Raw genomic sequence first — 7803 nt, 5'->3', positions numbered from 1 at the left:
CTCTCCTATAGCTGCACCACCAGGGTGAGCTCTGGCACTATTCAAGCTAGCTCACCCAATGCTGCAGCTGGCAAAGGGTAGGGTCAGCTCTTCTGCCCTCAGGGGACAGCTCACCTACACCCACACCAACAACCCACATGCACACTACCAGAGCCAGCCCTACTGTGCTACCCATTTGAGGTGTGGTACTAACAGAGGTTATTTTAAATAAACTCTAGTTTACATAATGTTAGCTAATCATGAGCAGGTGCCAGATTCTCATGAGGTGAGCCTCATAGTTGAAAAACTAAACCTGAAATTGCAAGCTGTTCTTGATTGGTAAAATTATAAAGCAGAGAGATTCTCCGCCTGGAGTAGGAATAAAAGCTCTGCTTTCCTGTCTTAGCATAGTTTCACATAGTGTAGAAGTTAGTAATTTATGCACCTTTTCAGAGTTTGGAGAAATAGCAGCTGAGGATAAACTCTTGAGAAATACTGGGTGGCTACTGGGCTGGCAGTCCTTGACCTGATTTGGGGGGACCCTCTCATATTCCATTAATTAAGCAAATATCCATAGTTGGGCTAAATTTTGTAGTGATGAAAACAAATTTTCTTATTTTTTAGGTAAAGCATCAGGGATAGAGAGGAATACCAGTCTTTGAAGTAGGGTCTAGAGACTTTGAGACAAATTTTGGTAAAATCCCTGACTTCATGTTGAATAGTATAATTTTACTTAGAAAGTTATACTATTATTTGTTTATCAGCATTTCAGTTGATTTAAAGTTTTTGTTTTTGGTTTTGTTCTGACTTCTTTAAAAACTAAAAACCTTCATAGATAAAAGAGTAACCTGTTCTAACATGGGAATGCAATCATAACAGCTGTTTTACCAAAGGCCAAATATTTGTAACTCATTTTTCCAAGTGCCATATATATATATATATATATATATATATATATATATATATATATATATGTGATACACACACACACACACACACACACATATATATATATATGTATATGTGTGTATATATATGAGATCCAACAGTCCTACAAGATGCAGTTTACCAGAGCCTTTAAGCAGATGCAAAGTGAACATATTTTCAAGTTCATGTGGCTGGTCCATGAGAGGGTTAAGACCAAAATTGTGTTCATGAGTCACACTGCTTCATTTTTCCCAACTTCATGCCACTCTTGTGTATTAATTGATTTTAACTACACAATGTCTATTAGACAATAAAAAGTAAATATTATTAAAATTCTTTCTTAAGGTGGCAGACATGCTGTTGTGTGTGTGCCTGTGTAAGTCACAGAACAGCTTTGTGGAGTCATTTTTTTTCTTTTTATCTTTATAAGGGTTCGGAGGATTAAACTCAGATCACCAAGTGTGTGCAGTAAGCATCTTTACTGGCAGAATCATTTCTCCCATCTTAAACAAACATTTTAAAAAAGAAACTGTGGCCATCTTGAAAACAAGCCACTCAATATTCTGTCATGGAATTGGAAGGGTTTCACCAGCCTCTACCCCTGTCTTGAGTTACTATGAACAGTTGATGGATTTTAGAGGAGAGAGAATCACTTAATTTTTTGAGGATGTGGCCCCTGGTGGATGGACCATGTTCCAGCAGATGGCATCACTCCTAAGAACATACTGGACTTGATGGGTTACTTTTAAAAGGAGGACAGGAAGTTGGGGAGGGTAGGGAGCTATGGGTGGATTTGGAAGCAGCTAGGGGTCAGACTATTAAAATACATTGTATGAAATTCTCAAAAAGCACTAATGAAAATGTGCTAAAAATTCTGTGGTCAAAATATGAATAATATTCTTCAGGAAAGCAGGTGAATGTGAAAATCAAACAGGTTCATTTGCCTGGAGTCTTCTCACCCCAGCCCCAGGGATCCTTGAGACTTGATTTTACCTTGGACCCCACATTCATTTCCAGTCCTGGCCCTTTCCCACCTTACAAGACCTTTGTCCTTACTTTTCTCTTGTGTGTCCCCTTATTCACACTGATATTGCCTTCCAAGCCAGCTCTTTCTGAACTCCTCCAGCTCATGTACCTGCTCCACTCCTGCCAAAAGAGCAGCAGCCCTAATTCCTCTGCCTTCTCCTTTATTTAGAAGCCGCCAAGTCGCTGCAGGTGCCAACCCTTCCTGTGGTTCCCCTATGATGTAAAGAGCTCCTTTCAGACGAGTGTTCATTTCAGACAGTGGCAATTTGCAGTCCTCTTTGCCCATCTGATTGTCTCCACCTCAGTCTCAAAGTGATTTTTGGATCTATTGGTAAGATAGTTTGGATTGGCTCAGAATGTATTGGTTCTTGAACAGTTCTTTTTTTTTTTTTAAACTAGTTTGATCTTTGCAAAAGAATTTGAACTGAGGATTTGAGAGTGGCCACTGAACATGTGTGTTAGTTAGTGAATGGTCCTAAGGTAGCAATGACCAAAATATCCCTTCTAAATGACAAAGGCAGGAAAATCAAATGTGTAAACAAGAATCTTTTTAAAAATTAATTATTTTATTTAGTGACATTCCAAATGTTGCCCCCTCCTGGTTCTGCCCCCCAGAGTTCTTCAGCCCCTCCCCCCCCCAGGCGTCCCCCTTCTCTGGGGCATCAAATCTCTGCAGAATTAGGCTTATCCTCTTGCATCGAAGCCAGATAAGGCAGTCCTCTGCTACATATGTGCCAGAAGCCAAGGACCAGCCTGTGTATGCTCTTTGGTTGGTTAGTCTCTGGGAGCCCCCAGGGAGCCAGCTTAGCTGACATTGTTGGTCTTCCTGTGAGGTTGCCCTTCAGCTCCTCAGTCCTTCCTCTAACTCTTCCATTGAGGTCCCTGACCTTAGTCCAGTGGTTTGCTCTGGTTATCTGTATCTGTCTCACTCAGCTGCTGGTAGAGCCTTTCAAAGAGACAGCCATGCTAGGCTCCTGTCTGCAAGCACAACATAGCATTAGTAATAGTGTCAGGGATTGGTGCCTACCCATGGTCCTTCCTTCAGTCTCTGCTCCATTTTTTGTTCCTGAATTTCTTTTAGACAGGAAGAATTCTGGGTCAAAATTTTTGAACATGGGTTGGTAACCCAATCCTTCCACTGAGGGCCCTGTCTAACTACTGGAGGTGGTCTTTTCAGTTTCCATTTTCCCACTGTTGGGCATTTTGGCTAAGGTCATCCACATTGGGTGCTTGTAGCTTCTCACATCCCAGGTCTTTGGGACTTCTTACAAGTGCTCTCGCATCCCACCCCCAGCAGCTACATATATCCATTCATTCTCCTAACTCTGCGCTTCTGTCCTGTCTCCCCCCCATAACTGATCCTGCCCCCTTTCTCCTCCCCTTTCTCTCTCCCACTCAAGTCCCTCCCCTCCTTTGCCTCCCATGATTATTTTTTTCTCTCTTCTAAGTTGGAATGAAGCATCCTCTTTTGGGTCTTCCTTGTTAAACTTCTTATAGTCTGTGAATTGTATTGTGGGTATTCTGAAATTTCTGGCTAATATCCACTTCTTAGTGGGTTCATACCATGCATATCCTTTTGGATTAATCCAGAAGAATCCTTGGAATTCTTAGAGTTGAGAAATGTTTCCTTGACAGACATTGTAGCTTTAAATAGAAGATCCTCCTCTTCCTCCTCTTCCTCCTCCTCCTTGTTATCATCATCATCATCATCTCATCATTTAACATCCTTCCATTTATTCTTCTGTATATCTTTTTTTCTTTTTAAAAAATATTTTTATTGGATATTTTATTTATGTATTTATTTATTTATTTACATTTCAGATGTTATCTCTTTTCCTCATCCCCCCCAGGAACCCCCATCCCATCTGCCCCATCCTGCTTCTTTGAGGGTGTGCCCCCATCCACCCACTCCTGCCTCACTGCCCTCGACTTGCCCAACACTGGGGCATCCATCCTTCACAGGACCAAGGATCTCCTCTCCCACCGATGGCCAACAAGGCCATCCTCCCCTACATATACAGCTGGAGCCATGGGTACCTCCATGAGTACTCTTTGGTTGGTGGTTTAGACCCTGGGAGCTCTGGTTGGTTGGTATTATCACTCCTTCTATGGGCCCACAAGCCCCTTCAGCACCTTCAGTCTTCTCTCTAACTCCTCCATTGGAAACCCTGTGGTCAGTTCAGTGGTTAGCTGCAAGTATCTGCCTCTGTATATGTCTGACTCTGGCAGAGCCTCTCAGGAGACAGCTATATCAGGCTCCTGTCAGCATTAACTTCCTGGCATCCACAACAGTGTCTAGATTTGGTGATTGTATATGGGATGGATCCCCAGGTGGGGCAGTGTCTGGATGGCCTTTCCTTCAGTCTCTGCTCCACACTTTGTCTCCGTACTTGCTCCCATGAGTATATTGTTACTCTTTCTAAGAAGGACTGAAGCATCCACACTTTTCTCTTCTTTCTTCTTTAGCTTCCTGTGGTCTGTGAGTTGTATCTTGAATATTATGTGCTTCTCTTCCCTATATTTTCCCCCAGAGAAACATGTTCTTTTCACTTTGGTCAGTTAAAACTGCTCAGAAATTTCTGCCGATAGGTTGTTATGATTATGATAATGTACCAAAAGACAAAAGGAAATTCTCAGCTTCCTGAAACAGTACAGGATTTTGTAAAGGGCTTTTCAGAAAAGTGATCATGATTAATAAAAGAACTATTCTTGGAAGTTACAAAAACTTTTTGAAAATAAAGTGGGAATTTGTATTTAAAAAACATGACTCATGGAGGGCTAGTGGACGTTTCGACAGCCGCCGACCCGCAGCTTGAGAGCCCCGCACCGACTTTTGTGGAAGTCTGAGCCGGCTGTGCAGCTTTCCTCCTGTTCTGCAACCATGTCCACCAACGAGAATGCTAATTCACCAGCTGCCCGGCTTAACAGATTCAAGAACAAGGGGAAAGACAGTACAGAAATGCGCCGCCGCCGAATAGAAGTTAATGTGGAACTTAGGAAAGCTAAAAAAGATGACCAGATGCTGAAAAGGAGAAATGTCAGCTCATTTCCCGATGATGCTACTTCTCCACTCCAGGAAAACCGAAACAATCAGGGTACTGTAAATTGGTCTGTTGAGGACATTGTTAAAGGCATAAACAGTAACAATTTGGAAAGCCAGCTCCAAGCTACTCAAGCTGCTCGGAAACTGCTTTCTAGAGAGAAACAGCCTCCTATAGACAACATCATCCGGGCTGGTTTGATCCCAAAATTTGTGTCCTTCTTGGGCAAAACTGATTGTAGTCCCATTCAGTTTGAATCTGCTTGGGCACTGACCAACATTGCTTCTGGAACATCTGAGCAGACCAAAGCTGTGGTAGACGGAGGTGCTATCCCAGCATTCATCTCTCTCTTGGCATCTCCCCATGCTCACATCAGCGAGCAAGCTGTATGGGCTCTTGGAAACATTGCAGGTGATGGTTCAGTTTTTCGAGACTTAGTTATCAAACATGGTGCAATTGACCCACTGTTGGCACTTCTTGCAGTTCCTGATCTGTCATCCTTGGCATGTGGTTACTTACGGAATCTTACCTGGACACTCTCAAACCTTTGTCGAAACAAGAATCCTGCGCCCCCCTTAGATGCTGTCGAGCAGATTCTTCCTACGTTAGTTCGTCTCCTGCACCACAACAATCCAGAAGTACTAGCAGATTCCTGCTGGGCTATTTCCTACCTGACTGATGGTCCAAATGAGTGCATTGAGATGGTTGTGAAGAAGGGAGTTGTTCCCCAACTTGTGAAGCTTCTGGGAGCTACTGAGTTGCCCATTGTGACTCCTGCACTGAGAGCCATAGGGAATATTGTCACTGGAACAGATGAACAGACTCAGAAAGTGATAGATGCAGGAGCACTTGCAGTCTTTCCCAGCCTGCTAACAAATCCCAAAACTAATATTCAGAAGGAGGCCACGTGGACAATGTCGAACATTACAGCCGGACGCCAGGACCAGATACAGCAAGTTGTGAATCATGGCCTAGTCCCGTTTCTTGTTGGTGTCCTCTCTAAGGCAGATTTTAAGACACAGAAGGAGGCCGCGTGGGCTATAACCAACTATACCAGTGGTGGGACTGTTGAACAGATTGTGTATCTCGTTCATTGTGGGATAATAGAACCTTTGATGAACCTCTTGAGTGCAAAAGATACCAAGATTATTCAGGTTATTCTTGATGCCATTTCAAATATCTTTCAGGCTGCCGAGAAACTAGGTGAGACAGAAAAACTCAGTATAATGATTGAAGAGTGTGGAGGCTTGGATAAAATTGAGGCACTACAGAGCCACGAAAACGAGTCTGTGTACAAGGCCTCATTAAACTTAATTGAGAAGTACTTCTCAGTGGAGGAAGAGGAAGATCAAAATGTGGTGCCAGAAACTACCTCTGAAGGCTTCGCCTTCCAAGTTCAGGATGGAGCTCCCGGGACCTTTAACTTCTAATGTCCAGCCAAGGCACAAAGTTGTTAGCTATGTGCTGTGCTATTTCTGTGTTCTCATAAATTTGTCTGTTTCTCTACTAAGAACTCTTTTTAAATGTGGTTTGTTACTGTAGCACTTTTTACAAAAGAGACTATACTTGAACAGTTATAAACTGTACATACTCTATGAAGCTGTCCTCTGAGTTTATTTCTATGTGGAATTTTGTACCCTGTCATGTCCTGTAAATAAAGATTAAGTTCCATTCTTCTTTAAAAAAAAAAAAAAAACATGACTCATGGTAGTAACTAAAAATTTTGGCAAATTAAAAGACAAATTTGGCTTTTGTGAAAGTTTCAAAAATTAGAATTCTTGTCATAATTATAATAGTCACTTTTTCTAATTGAAAATGAATTTCTACTGCAATATATTCTGGTTATGGTTCCCCTCCCCCAACTCCTTCTAGATCCTCCCCACCTTCCTATCCACCAAAATTTATACCCTTTGGTGTTCCCTGTAATTGCTGCAAAGCAAAAAGGCATCTAAGGAGAAATAAAGGAAAAAAAGTAAAAACAAACAACAAAACTGAATAGGACAAAACAAACAAATGAACAGAAAAAAAGAAAGAAAGAAAAAGGGCAGGAAAATACAAAAACAAAAAGTAATATATACACAAAATATGTTTTAAAAGAGAGTTCAGGCAAAGCACAATGAAACAGAAAAATAAAAAAAATAACATTAAATTCATTTTGTTTTGTTCATATATTGCTGCGCATGGAGCCTGCCATTCAGTGTGCTTTGTGTATACCCAGTGTGAACTCCCTTAGAGAAAACTAATTTCTCCTTTGGGGAGCAGTTATCAACTAGAGACAGCTTCTGGATTAGGGATGGAGACTTCTCCCAGTACTGGGATCCCATCTGGTATAGACCTGTGCATGCCCCTTGCAAGCTGCTGCAGTTCCTTAAGCTCATTTGTGTGTCCGCCCTGTTGTGTCTAGAAAGCTTTTGTTTCCTTGATGTCTTCCATCCCCTCTGGCTCTTACAATCTTTCTACTTCCTTTTCTGCAGAGTTCCCTGAGCCACAGTTGTGGGTGGGGGTCAGGGGTGGATTTGATGAAGACATTCCTCTTAGTACTGAGTTGTGGGATGTAAAACCATGCCAGGAAGTTTGGTAAGGTAGAGCAGGTTGACACCTGGAGACAGGCACAAACCTGAGGCTTGGGATTCCCAGATCCCTGCCAGACTCCTGACTTGGAACACACATATCATCCTTCTCACATAAAAGAGATGTTGTAGGCTCAAGACAGAGGTCTCCATGCTAATGAGGTACCTAGAGGCCCTGAAGGTATAGCCAATAAGCTTTCCTTCCCTGACATTCCTTCCTGAGAAAGGCATTTAATCTCAGGCCCACCCTGAGAAGTGAG

The 7803-nt window shown here is 42.3% G+C and overlaps 1 pseudogene; it reads left to right on the top strand.

Annotated features, from left to right (window-relative positions):
- The first annotated feature begins 4711 nt into the window (after window positions 1-4711).
- Window positions 4712-6464, top strand: LOC114619188 (annotated as a pseudogene).
- Window positions 6465-7803: the final 1339 nt, after the last annotated feature.

Source organism: Grammomys surdaster, unplaced genomic scaffold, assembly GCF_004785775.1.
Source record: "Grammomys surdaster isolate TR1022 unplaced genomic scaffold, NIH_TR_1.0 148, whole genome shotgun sequence".
NCBI lineage: Eukaryota > Metazoa > Chordata > Mammalia > Rodentia > Muridae > Grammomys > Grammomys surdaster.
This window is presented reverse-complemented; position numbering and strand designations above follow the sequence as displayed.